Source organism: Helianthus annuus, chromosome 7 (genome assembly GCF_002127325.2).
Source record: "Helianthus annuus cultivar XRQ/B chromosome 7, HanXRQr2.0-SUNRISE, whole genome shotgun sequence".
Lineage (NCBI taxonomy): Eukaryota > Viridiplantae > Streptophyta > Magnoliopsida > Asterales > Asteraceae > Helianthus > Helianthus annuus.
In genome coordinates this window covers 94,962,555-94,974,562 of record NC_035439.2, presented here as the reverse complement: position 1 = coordinate 94,974,562, position 12,008 = coordinate 94,962,555, and the positions used below count along the sequence as shown (strand labels likewise).

Genomic DNA, 12,008 nt, shown 5'->3' with positions numbered 1-12,008 from the left:
TATATATTTTTTGAAAGAATCATGATTAGAAGCTAATTAACAAGGACTATCACTTGTTTAAAACTCAACAATCATATAATGCAAATAATTAAAGAGTTGACGAAAGGAATTACAAAACCTATTAATAGAGGTTCAAGTGGATGTTAACTGATTCACCAATTGAAAGTTGCTCCGGTAATCATTTCTCTTGAATGGAGGAGACTGCCGGTACAAGCATTTCACTAAGTCAATGTAGTGATCACCTTCTTCATTTCACTAGTTCATAATATTGATCACCTTCTACGTTTTACAAATCACTAACTATGGTAATTACCCATCACAAATCACACATTAATACAACGATAGCGTTTACACCCTTAAGAGACTGGAAGTTGTAAAACAACTCTTCTATTTTGCTTTTTGAACCTTGATTCTCTCTTCAATCTGATGATTGAATCTCAAGGCAACTTGAGTAATTAATTATATATGTATTTGAAAGTGTTTATAACAAAAGTGGTGAATTATAATGAATGGGGAGGCACCTAAATATAGGCACAACATATAAAACAAAGGAAGAAGTTTGTGACCTATCCGCGGGACCAAGGACATCTAGAACTTCCTTCTTGTTGTTTTGCGATGTGAACGTTATGTACAGTCACGTCTACCCGTCCTAACCTACTTTTGCACTCTACATCTGTTGACGCAACAAATAATAGACCAAAGATAGTAGCTTGGCTGGTTAGGCAAAAGGGTTGAAGGGTTCAACTTTGCCTAACGAAGGTCGTGGGGTCCCCCCACGTTTGCAAGACGTGGAGAGAGGTTCACTAGTTTATTCTTGTTGTTTGCTGAAGATCCTTCTCTGAAGTATATCCAGATCCGGATGAATTAGCAAAAGGAATGTGTGTGTTGATTGTGAGAGAAAGTATCTTGCGAGAAGCAAGTACTTGTGATGTATGACCAGAGATTTCGGGAAATCAAGGCTGGCCAGGAATGTCCTCGTGAGTTAATGAAGTGTCAAATTTATAGGAGAAGACATTTCTCGAAGGGGAATGCATTTGACTAGTGACCATGCTTGCAGTGGGGGTTTTGCCCTTTTTGGGGGTTGAAGGCTTTGACCTGCGGGTAAAAGAGTGTGTTCTGAGGACCTGTATTACTTTTGCGGCTGGCGAGTTGGTGAAGTAATCCAGAGACATGACTACTTACTGTTTCGTGTTACTTTATTTCAGCTCTCCAGGTTTTGAACCTTTGAACCGTTTAACCTTTTGGGCATCTATGTATTTAAGTCATTTATATTTGGCTTTGGGCTACCCCCGTCATCAGCCCCCCAAGTCAGAGGTTTTGGGGAATGAACTCAAAGACTTCTGACTTTCATACATTTATTTTATTGGCTAAAGGCTTCAAGGGTTCGAAGCTTGAAGGGTTGGAAACGGTTTTGGGGTTTTTTGAATTTTGAATTTGATAAGACAGTTGACAAGACCTGTGGCAGTTTGTCAGGCGGCGGTTTTAATTTCCTTTGCCTAATTATATTTCTTTCTTATCTCATTAACGGATATATTTTAACCAGAAGAACATTATTTGCTCCTTTTTTCTCTCAAGTTTCCCCCTTTTTCAAATCAGGTCAGTTTCGCTTTGCTTATTTTGTTTTTAATTGTTCATATCATGGGTGCTCGTAAGGATTTGGCAAAATCGTTTTCCCGAATGACTCAAGAGGAAGTCGATTTGTTTTGTTTTGTATGGAGTGGGGAATAGGGACAAAGTTTAAACCGGTTGCACCGGCTTGTGATAAATCTATCAATGAATGTCCTCCTGGTTCAATTGCTTTATATTGCCGACATTTTGAGTTTTCCAATCTTCGTTACCCGTTTTCAAACTTCATTTTGAATATTCTGGAATATTATCGAGTTTCCTTTGGTCAGATTCATCCCCTTGGTATGGCTAGGGTTTTACATTCTGAAATTTTGTGTCGGGCCTCTGGGTATGATCCATCCCTATTATAATTCCGCCGTTTCTTTCGGCTTGCTAAGAATGGTGATTGGTTTACCTTCGAGACCACTCAAGTTGATACATGCTTGGTTTCGTCCATGGTTTCTACACTTGGGGTCTGGAAGGACCGGTTTTTCTGGGTGTCCGAAGAGATTGTTCCCTCCTAAACTTGTTTGAAGACACCCAGATGCCGTTCTAAACGAACCAGAGCCTTCTGCTTCTGACATAAACACTCGTTTTTTAGAAACTCTCAGGGAGTGCCCTTCGAGGCTTCGTCCCTTCCCTGAGCATTTGTTGGTGTTATTGGGTCTTAGTAAAGTGTGGGAAAAGGCCAATCAGGATCCGGTGCTTATTAGAGATGGGAAGGGTATGCTTTTGTTCTTCTCTTGCTCTTCTGTTCCTACTTCTTTGTTTGCTTATGTGTTTTTATATTTGTGTTGCAGTTATGTCTGCTCTTGACTTTATCAAAAGTGATGATACCTCCGACGTTGGTTTTGATGATGTTGCTGCTACCCCTGGTGAGAATGCAGTTGTTAGGGGTTCTGATTATAGGTTCGAGGGTTCCGGGTATGTAAATGTCCCCAATGTCAGAGGTTTTACCAAGGCTACTGCTTCCAAGGGTTCCACTCGCCATTCACAACGCCATCTGAAAGGTGTTGATCAGCCTTCTGGTTCGGAGCCTATTGATGTTAGTGATGATATTGAAGTGTCAGCAGATCAAGCTATGGATGTCAGCAAGGGTAAGGAGAAGGAGTTGATTGTTTCGAGCAAAAAGAAGAAGTTAATTAAGAAAGGTAGCACTCCTATTATTCAAGGTTCGTCAGTCAAAAGCGTTGAAAGCTTCGAAGGTTCAGAGGGTCAGGAGGTTTATGTGCCTAATTGGGGGGGTTAAAGTTGGTGATAGTTTCAAAGACCCGGCTGTTTATGCTGAGGCCTTAGCTCATTTTGCTCCTCCCGGTGTTCGAAGCGCTATATCTGAGATGGAGGCTGATCATCTTATTTCTAGGATGATGCTGAGTTCCTGCAACCTTTTTGCCCTGTTGGCTGAAGGTGTTACTCGCTTTGCTAAATGCATGCAGGAGTATGAGGAGGCCTCTAAGAAGAAGGAAAAGATGAAAGCTTCGATTGCCGCTATGAAGAAGGAGATTGATAGTTTTTCTGAAAAAAGAGCTGGCTTGGGTTAAGAAGGAGGTTGAGCTGACAAGAAGACATGAGATTGAGATGAGTGATCTCAAAAAGAGTTTTGAGGCCGATAGATTGAAGTTAAAATCTGATAGGGAGGCCTTAGTTGTTCAACAAAAGGCCTTTGATGAGGAAAAAGAGAGCTTAAAGGCTTCGTTGCCCAAGCTACTGGAGATAATCAGTGGCTTATTGAGCAGGGCTTTCACCAAGTTGTGACCTACCTTCTTCATTCCAAAGAGTTCAATTCTGCTCTAGGTGAGGTTTACACTAAACTGCTCAATCTCGGTAAACATCAAGGTCTTCTTGCAGGTTATAAGCTTCATGAGTCTGGCCATCTTTTGGACAAATCTCCTTTGTACTGTCCCGAGGCTTCCGATATCTTCAAGGGTTCCGTAGAGCAGATGGAAAGGCTAACATACCCGTATGTGAGCCAAGTTGATTCTTGCTATGGTAAGCCCCTCTCTGTCTTGAAGGATCTAAAGCCTGATGGTCTCAATGAGAAGGTATGTATCGAAGTACTCAGTTTTCTTTCAAGGAAACGTTCCTATTCAGGAGATAGCGACGATACCTTTTCTGGAGAACTTGATGCTCCTAAGGATGCCAGCTTGGAGGGTTTGGCTGTTGGTGGTGAAGGCTCAAAGGCTAAGAAGGTTAAGAAGACTAAGAAGGCCAAAGGTAACAGTTCTGGTGCTTCTAAGCTTTCTACTGATGCATGTTATTCGTAGATTTCTTAGCGCTTTAAAACAATTTATGGTTTGTAATCTTAACTTCAAACAATGTTAGGTTTGCAGGAACCCTTAGGGTTCCTGTCATGTGGTTGTGCTTTTAGGCCTGTATGGGCGTTTGAACAATATTTAAGTTTGCAAGTCACTAGGACTTGCTTTGACTCGTGTTTGAATGGTTGAAAGTCTTTCAGGGTTTTCTTTTTTATGATATTTATGTTTAACTATTTCCTTTGTGCTTTGTTTTTATGCTTGTGCCTATTTCGTTAAGGCAGCTTTGTTGGTCTTAAGCTTTTAAGCTTTTTGGCTACCTGTAGGTAGGTTGAAGCCTTTAAGGTTTTGAGTCATCTCATGCGTGGCTTGAAGCCTTGAAGGCTTCTTAATTTTGTAACTTGACTTGGTTTATATTTTAACCTTTGGTACAAGTTGTTGCATTGTTCTTTGATTTATTTCCTTTTTCTTGTATCTTTGTCTTTGTTAAGTTTGCGTTGTCTTTTTGTTTTATATACCTTAAAGGGTTCAATGCTGCAGACACTTAGCATTGGTATTTTAACAAGAAGACATAGCATCTATCCTTTTTATTATTTTATTTGATTTCGTAAGCCTGTTAGTTTGCTATTTTTTCTAAGGCTTAAGGAACATTTGGTGTAGGCTGTTCAAACCTGTCTATGAGACCACTTTGTTTTTTGAATATAAGTCTCATTGAGTTGTATTGATTTAGGAACTCACCCCTTATATAGGTCCATTCAACCCTTGAACCTATTGAGCGATATGGCCTGGGAGCTCAACCCCTTACATGGCCCTTGCCATGGAGTTTCTTGCTAGGTTCTCAACCTGATTTTAGGATAGAAAGACAAATTTGATAAAACAACTTCATTCATTCAAGAGACATTTTTACAAAAGGTTTTCATAATTCAACTCTTGAAATGCAACATTGTAAAATACAAACCAATCTTTCCGGTTTAGACGTGGAACCTCTTCAAGGTTTTTCCATTCCAGTGCCTTGGAAGCCTTTTACCCTCTGAGTCTGCTAGCTTGTAAGATCCACCCTTATGTGCTTCAAGGATGGTGTACAGGCCTTCCTACTTTGGGCCAAGCTTTCTTTGATTCTCTTTTTTGCTAGCTTCATTGTTTCTAAGGACCAGGTCCCCTGGCTTGAAACGTTCATTCTTGACTCTCTTGTTGTAGTAGGCTTCCATTCGTTGCTTGTATTTGGCTTCTTGAATTGCGGCTTGGTCTCGTGCTTCTTCTAGGAGTTGTAAGTTCAACATGGTCTCTTTTTTGTTCAATTCGGGATCTATGTTGACAATTCGTTGTGTTACAACTCCTATTTCAGCTGGGATTACAGCTTCAGACCCAAATACCAAGCTATAGGGTGTTCTTTTGTGGCTTGTTTTTTCGGTTGTTCTTATGGCCCATAGGACACTTGGCAATTCTTCAAGCCAGTTGTTTTCATATCTTCCCAACCTGGTCTTGATTCCTTCCACTATGCTTCGATTCGTTCTTTCTACTTGACCATTCGATTGCCGGGTATGCAACTGAGCTGAAAACCTGATTGATCTTGTATTCTTTGCACCAAATGCTGAAAGGCTTCTCAGCAAATTGCTTTCCATTGTCGGTGACAAGAACTCCCAGCAATCCATAACGGCAAATGATGCTTTCCCAAACGAAGTCAATGATTTGCTTGCCTGTGATTTTTGCAAGTGGTTTAACCTCAGGCCACTTGGTAAAATAACCTATGGCCACCAACAAGAATTTTACTCCACCTTTGTTTGGGGGGAATTGATGTGCGTGAAGTGTGTTATAATTTTGATATATATATTTAAGCCTCTTTTTACACTTTTAGCCAAGTTTTAAATTTATAAAACACGATATTTACTAACACTAAACACACATATGGGCAAGTGCACCCATCGTGGACGTAGTATAGTGTTGGTAAGATACCGAGGTCGTCCAAGGACACAAGAGCTTTTAATACCGGTTTATCCTCAACGTCTAATCAAATCAAAAAGTGAGAAAAATGTTTTAAACTAAGAAAAATAAAAACTAACTAAATGCTGAAAAATAAAATAAAATAAAAACAGATAGACAAGATGAATCACTTGGATCCGACACGTGTGTTAGTATAACCTTTGATTATTTTCGCACTTTTGCACTTGTTTAAGAGATTATCTTAGTTATTGTAGTAGGCCCCTCTTTTGAAGGCGACGTTACCCTCAACCCAGTAGTTTGAGTCAGCAAGGATACAATCCTAAAGGGTCGGATTATTGAAAGATAATGAATTAAGTTATTAATGCAAATTGTGGTAGGCCCCGCTTTTGGCGGTGACGTTACCCTCGGCTAAGTAGTCTGAGTCAGCAGGGATACAGTCCTAAATAGCCGGGTTATAGTATTAATAGTAGTTAACTTATGAGGGGGTCAAAGAGTTTGGATCCCCGCCATCCAATACCTATGGGTATTGAAGGAGATCCTACTAAATTTGACCCAGGTCCCAAGCAGGACCTCTAAACGCTGAACAAGGGCAAGACCCTTACCAAACCGTTCCCTTGACCCCCGACCAGGTAGCCAACATACCTCCATATAGACCGTGGAGATACGAATGGTGAATATCTTTTATTTTATATAGACAGTAAAATAACGCCAAGACACCACGGACAAACGATAAGGAAAGATCACCTTCAACATAAGTAACTAGTTATTAAAGTCATTAATACAAAACCAAACAAAAAGTGCAAAAGATTAAAAATAAAAAGTATTATACTAAACACTTGTCTTCACCAAGTGATGTAAGAGACTTAGGCAAACATGGCCTTGATTGTCAAGAACTCTTACGATCAATCTTGGATCCCGAGACGACTCACACACTCTACGATGGACAATGGATGATGGTGGTGGATGATGGTGTTATAGTGGTGGTGGGTGGTGGATGAAGTGTGAGAGAGGTGGTGTGCCAAGGGATGAAATGGAATAAAGCCAAGCACCCCTATTTATAGGCTGAACAGAAGGCTGGGCACGGCCCCGTGTCCGCTGGACACGCCCCCGTGCCCGTCTGACATTCTCTCTCTTCATTAATTGTAATTCGCAATTACAATTAATGCGCCTGCTGTACTTTCACCACGCCCCCGTGCCCGCTGGACACGGCCTCGTGGTGGGCAATGGAAGCTTCTACTGGTTTGTCTTTTCTGCTGCTTCCTGGGCACGCCCCCGTGTTCGCTGGACACGGGGCGTGTTCAGTCTCTGTTTTTTCTTCTTTGCCTTGGGAGGTGCCGTTGAGGGTCCGGGCAGTCTACTTTTGTTCCTTTTCTTGTATTTATGCTAGAATTAGTTGTCTTTTTGCTTCTTTTGTGATTTTGAGCTCATTTCATCCTGAAAATACAAAAGGAAGACAAAAACACTCTTTTTCCAACATTAGTACTTAAAAATGGTTAGTTTTATGCCTTAATTGATGTGATTTATATGTTGCATTTTACACACATCAAATACCCCCACACTTGAACTTTTGCTTGTCCTCAAGCAAAACTCTTTAAATGTGGCTTACACTCCCAAATGGAATAGGTAGAAGAGAAAGTTTTTAGCTTGTCCTAGAGTGTCGGGAATCCAAGGTCTTTATAAGTTTTATTTTTATTTATTTACAATCCTATTCGTTATGATTTATTTTGAACGTTTCATAAGATAGATTACTTATTTGGGCATAGCATGCCTTATTAAAATTCCATTTATATACAAGTTCACATACCTCACGGGGGATCACTCAACACTCGGCCGAAGGTGTATATTTTTAGTGAATCACTCGAGAGCGGCATGGAACTTACGCCTTCCATAGGCTTGCCAAGCAATCAATCCTCATCCTTTTTAACTTTTTACCTTTGTAAATATCAAGAGGACTTTTGGGGTGAAGGGTTAGGCTTGGGTTAAAGGTGGGTGGTTTGTGTTAGTGGTTAGTAAAAGGGCGAAAATCGTAAAAAGCGTCGGTTTTCGTAAAATACCTTGTCTTTAGCGACTTTTTATTTTGAAGTATTTCTCCAAACAAGCTTTTATATAGCTTTTGTTTGTTTTTGACTTCATCATTTTTTTTTCATCACATAAAAAGGCGAGTTTACGAAGAACCGAGCTTGTTACTAAAATAAAGGGTGAAAAATAAAAAATGGTTTTTGGTGGGTAAAAAGGGTTTTGGGGTAATGAAATGAAAGGTTTAGGCTCAAAGGGGCTATCTAGGGGGATTTTGGGTAGGTGATAAAAAAAATGAAAAATAATGGTTTTGAAAGAAAAATGGTTAGTCCTACTGCCTCCATCATTTACTTACTTGGGTTTAAGTTGGTAAGGACCGGGAATGTATTGTTGTGGCAAGTTCTAGATTTGTAAGAACCAAGCGGCTATTCACACAAGAAACGAAAAATGAGCATTTAGTCTAAATATGTATATTTTTATGCTCAATAAAGGCTCAAAACTCACTTTTGTGGGAATGGGTTTTTAATGTGATCAAGTATATATAATCGAATTTTTAACTAGACTTGTTATGCCGTTTCATAATTTTCTTATGTTGGTTCTTTGTTATCATGACGCTATCGGTTGTAAACTTGTAAAAATATAACCTTTTTAGAACTTGTTATTCCCAACTTAAACTAAGACAAGTAAATAAAAAAAATGAAAAAGTTTTTGAAAAAATTTGGGGTGTTTAGCGGTTCCAATAGAGTTTTGTGTAAGGCTTGTGTTTAGGATTTGCAAAATTCAAGGTTTTAGCATCCCCCCCACACTTAAATTACACATTGTCCTCAATGTGTCCAAAAATAAGGTTTTTGGTCGATTAGGATGTGTAAAAGTAAGTTAAAAAGCAAAGATTTATGTTACTGGCATCCTGGACACGGCCCCGTGGTGACCGGGCACGGCCCCGTGGTCAAGTGCCAGTAACAAAAATTAGAGAATTGAAACAGAAGCCTGGACACGGGGGCGTGTCCGCTGAACACGGCCCGTGTCCAGTTACCTGAACTGGGTGTTTTTCTGCAGGGGGCTCAGCACGGGGGCGTGTTGGTTGGGCACGGCCCGTGTTGAGCCTTCTGTGATGGAGATTTGTGTCGGGTTGCTCTGTTCTTCGTGCATGGTTCCATTTTTCTCGTTCCCTTTTTCATCCATTACCACCATGAGTGTGTTTTATTCTGCAAAATAAGACTAAAAGATTAAACTAAACTAAGGATAGTTCCGCGGAATGCCTCCGTGGTGCGCCACGTTTATAAGGGTCCTTGGCTAGACCCGATTCGAGGTTATATATTTTCTGAGTGGGATGCTTGGCGTCCCATGTTACACCGTCGGAGAGCAGCATCCAAGCTCGAATCAATAACCTTCATGTAATTGACCGGGTCGTCATCTTCTATTCTCTTCCCAACTCCGAATTTCACTTCATCATCCCCATACCTCAAGGTGAGTGTCCCGTCATTCATATCCACCACTGCTTGGGCTGTGGCAAGGAAGGGTCTCCCTAGTATAAGGGGGACCTCGGTGTCTTCCTCCATATCGAGTATGACAAAGTCAGCTGGATAAACGAATCTGCTTACCTTTACCAAGACATTCTCGATGACACCTTGTGGGAATTTGACGGATCGATCAGCGAGTTGTATGCTCATTTTTGTAGGGCTCGTGGTTACCAAGCCGAGCCTTTTGAACATTGACGAGGGCATGAGGTTAATGCTAGCTCCTAGGTCGGCTAAGGCATTGCGAACGGGCGATTCCCCTATTGAGCATGGAATCGTGAAGCTTCCGGGATCGATTTTCTTTTGGGGAAGTTTATTGAGCACGAGGGCAGAGCATTCTTCGCCTAAATTAACTAATTGCAAATTTTCAATTTTTCTCTTATGCGTAAGGAAGTCCCTCATGAATTTAGAGTATTTGGGCATTTGGGTTAGGACTTCGATAAAAGGAATATTGACGTGCAATTGTTTTAACAGACTTTCGAATTTTGCGAATTGCTCATTTGTCTTTTGACGAATTAACCTACCGGGGTACGGAACTCGAGGAGCCTTGGTCGGCTCTGGTGATGGAGGAGAGTTCTTCTCCTGCAGAGGTGTCGGTACTGTTTCTTCCGTTGGCGGTGGCACTTCTGCAGGCCCTACGGTGCGGTTTCGTAGTGTGATGAGGTGAACTTGCGCCTTTGGGTTTGTTTCGGTATTGCTAGGTAATGCGCCTTGCGGTCTCTCGGAAAAATTTTGAGCTATTTGATTTAATTGTTTTTCTATGTTTTGAATGCTAGCTTGTTGATTTCTAAAATTAGATTCTAATTGTAGAAATCTTTCCGAGTTTTTCTTATCAGTGTCAGAGACGAGGCGAGATATAGTATCTTCGAGCCTTTCTCGTCCACCTTGTTGTTGAGTGAAATTTTGTGACTCATTTCTTGGTTGCTGAAAGTTTGTTCGTTGGGTTTGTTGGTTACTACTATTGTCGGGTTCCCTCCAACCAAGGTTTGGGTGGTTTCGCCATCCTTGGTTGTAAGTTCCCGTTGGAGGACCCGACGGCCTAGGTCTATTATCAATGTAGTTTACCATTTCTTGTTGATCGTCTGTTTCTTTCATGCAACTCCAATTTTCATGTGACCCACCACACCCTTCACAAGCCATAACCGAGACTGTTTTTGTCATTTCCAATTTTTTTATCTTTGAAGAAAGAGCCTCGATTTGGGCTTGTAAAGAAGTGCTTTCATCGACCTTATGGGCGCCCGGGGCGATAGACTTATTTCCCCGGGGGGTGTGCCATTGAAAATTGGTTTGAGCAATTTCCTCAATTTGATTATATATTTCGTGTGGGCGTCGATTACCTAAAAGTCCCCCGGAGCTAGAATCAAGTGTCTGCCTAGTGTGTGGCAACAATCCATTATAGAAAGTGGATACTTGTTGCCATATTGCGAGGCCGTGATGGGGACACTTGCGTAATAGCTCCTTGAACCTTTCCCAAGTTTCATATAAGGATTCCCCGTCCTCTTGTGAATATGTATTAATTTCAGCCATTAACTTTGCAGTTTTAGAAGGAGGGAAATACTTATATAGAAATTTTTGGGCTAGTTCATCCCAGGTGTTTACCGATCCAGCTGGGAGGGTGTTGAGCCAAGCTTTCGCTCGGTCTTTTAGTGAGAAGGGAAACATACGGAGGCGGATGGCGTCGTTTGATGCTCCATTGATCCGAAAGGTATCACATATTTCCAAGAAATTAGTTATATGTAGATGGGGATCCTCGTCCGCAAGCCCATGAAAGGTTGCGGAGTTTTGGAGCATTTGTATCAAATGTGGCCGAAGTTCGAAGTTATTGGCTTCGACATTCGGAGCATTGATAGCGGCGCCTAGATTACCTACGGTGGGTCGTAGATAATCCATAAGGGTACGTTGGTCCGCCATTGGAGGTGGATTACCCGAAACCTTCTCTTGGTTTTTTGCTTTTAACCTTTTTCTGAGAAAGCGTTCGGGTTCTTCTAGTGGTTCTTTTATGTCTTTATTGGAACTGGAGCTCATACACTACGTGAGGGTGGCGTCGGGTTCCAAGTCCTGCAATAAAAACAAAAAAGAATGTTGGTCAGAAGGTTCACCACGGCCCCGTGTTGAGCGAACACGGCCCGTGGTCGGAATTTCAGTGATTGTTTTCCAGATCCCAGTTACTGGAAGTTGGACACGGCCCCGTGTTGCACCGGCACGGCCCCATGGTCAGCCTTCTGTAACTTGGAAAACAAAAATTGCCAGTGACGATGCTGAACACGGCCCGTGTCCGACCAGGCACGGCCCCGTGTTGAGCTCTGCAGAAGCTGAAAATCTAAGAAAAAATCCTAAAAAATTAAAGAAAAATAAAAATATGATTAGGCCGTTGATTCCTAACTTTCTTAAAATCCTTGTGTCCCCGGCAGCGGCGCCAAAAAACTTGATGTGCGTGAAGTGTGTTATAATTTTGATATATATTTAAGCCCCTTTTTACACTTTTAGCCAAGTTTTAAATTTATAAAACACGATATTTACTAACACTAAACACACATATGGGCAAGTGCACCCATCGTGGACGTAGTATAGTGTTGGTAAGATACCGAGGTCGTCCAAGGACACAAGAGCTTTTAATACCGGTTTATCCTCAACGTCTAATCAAATCAAAAAGTGAGAAAAATGTTTTAAACTAAGA

General features: G+C 41.2%; 1 non-coding gene across 1 annotated transcript; it reads left to right on the top strand.

Moving 5' to 3' along the window:
- Nucleotides 1-10,757: 10,757 nt before the first annotated feature.
- On the top strand, nt 10,758-10,864 carry LOC118480729. The gene has a single exon (XR_004863706.1). It is a non-coding gene; the product is annotated as a small nucleolar RNA R71 (small nucleolar RNA).
- The last annotated feature ends 1,144 nt before the right edge of the window (nt 10,865-12,008 follow it).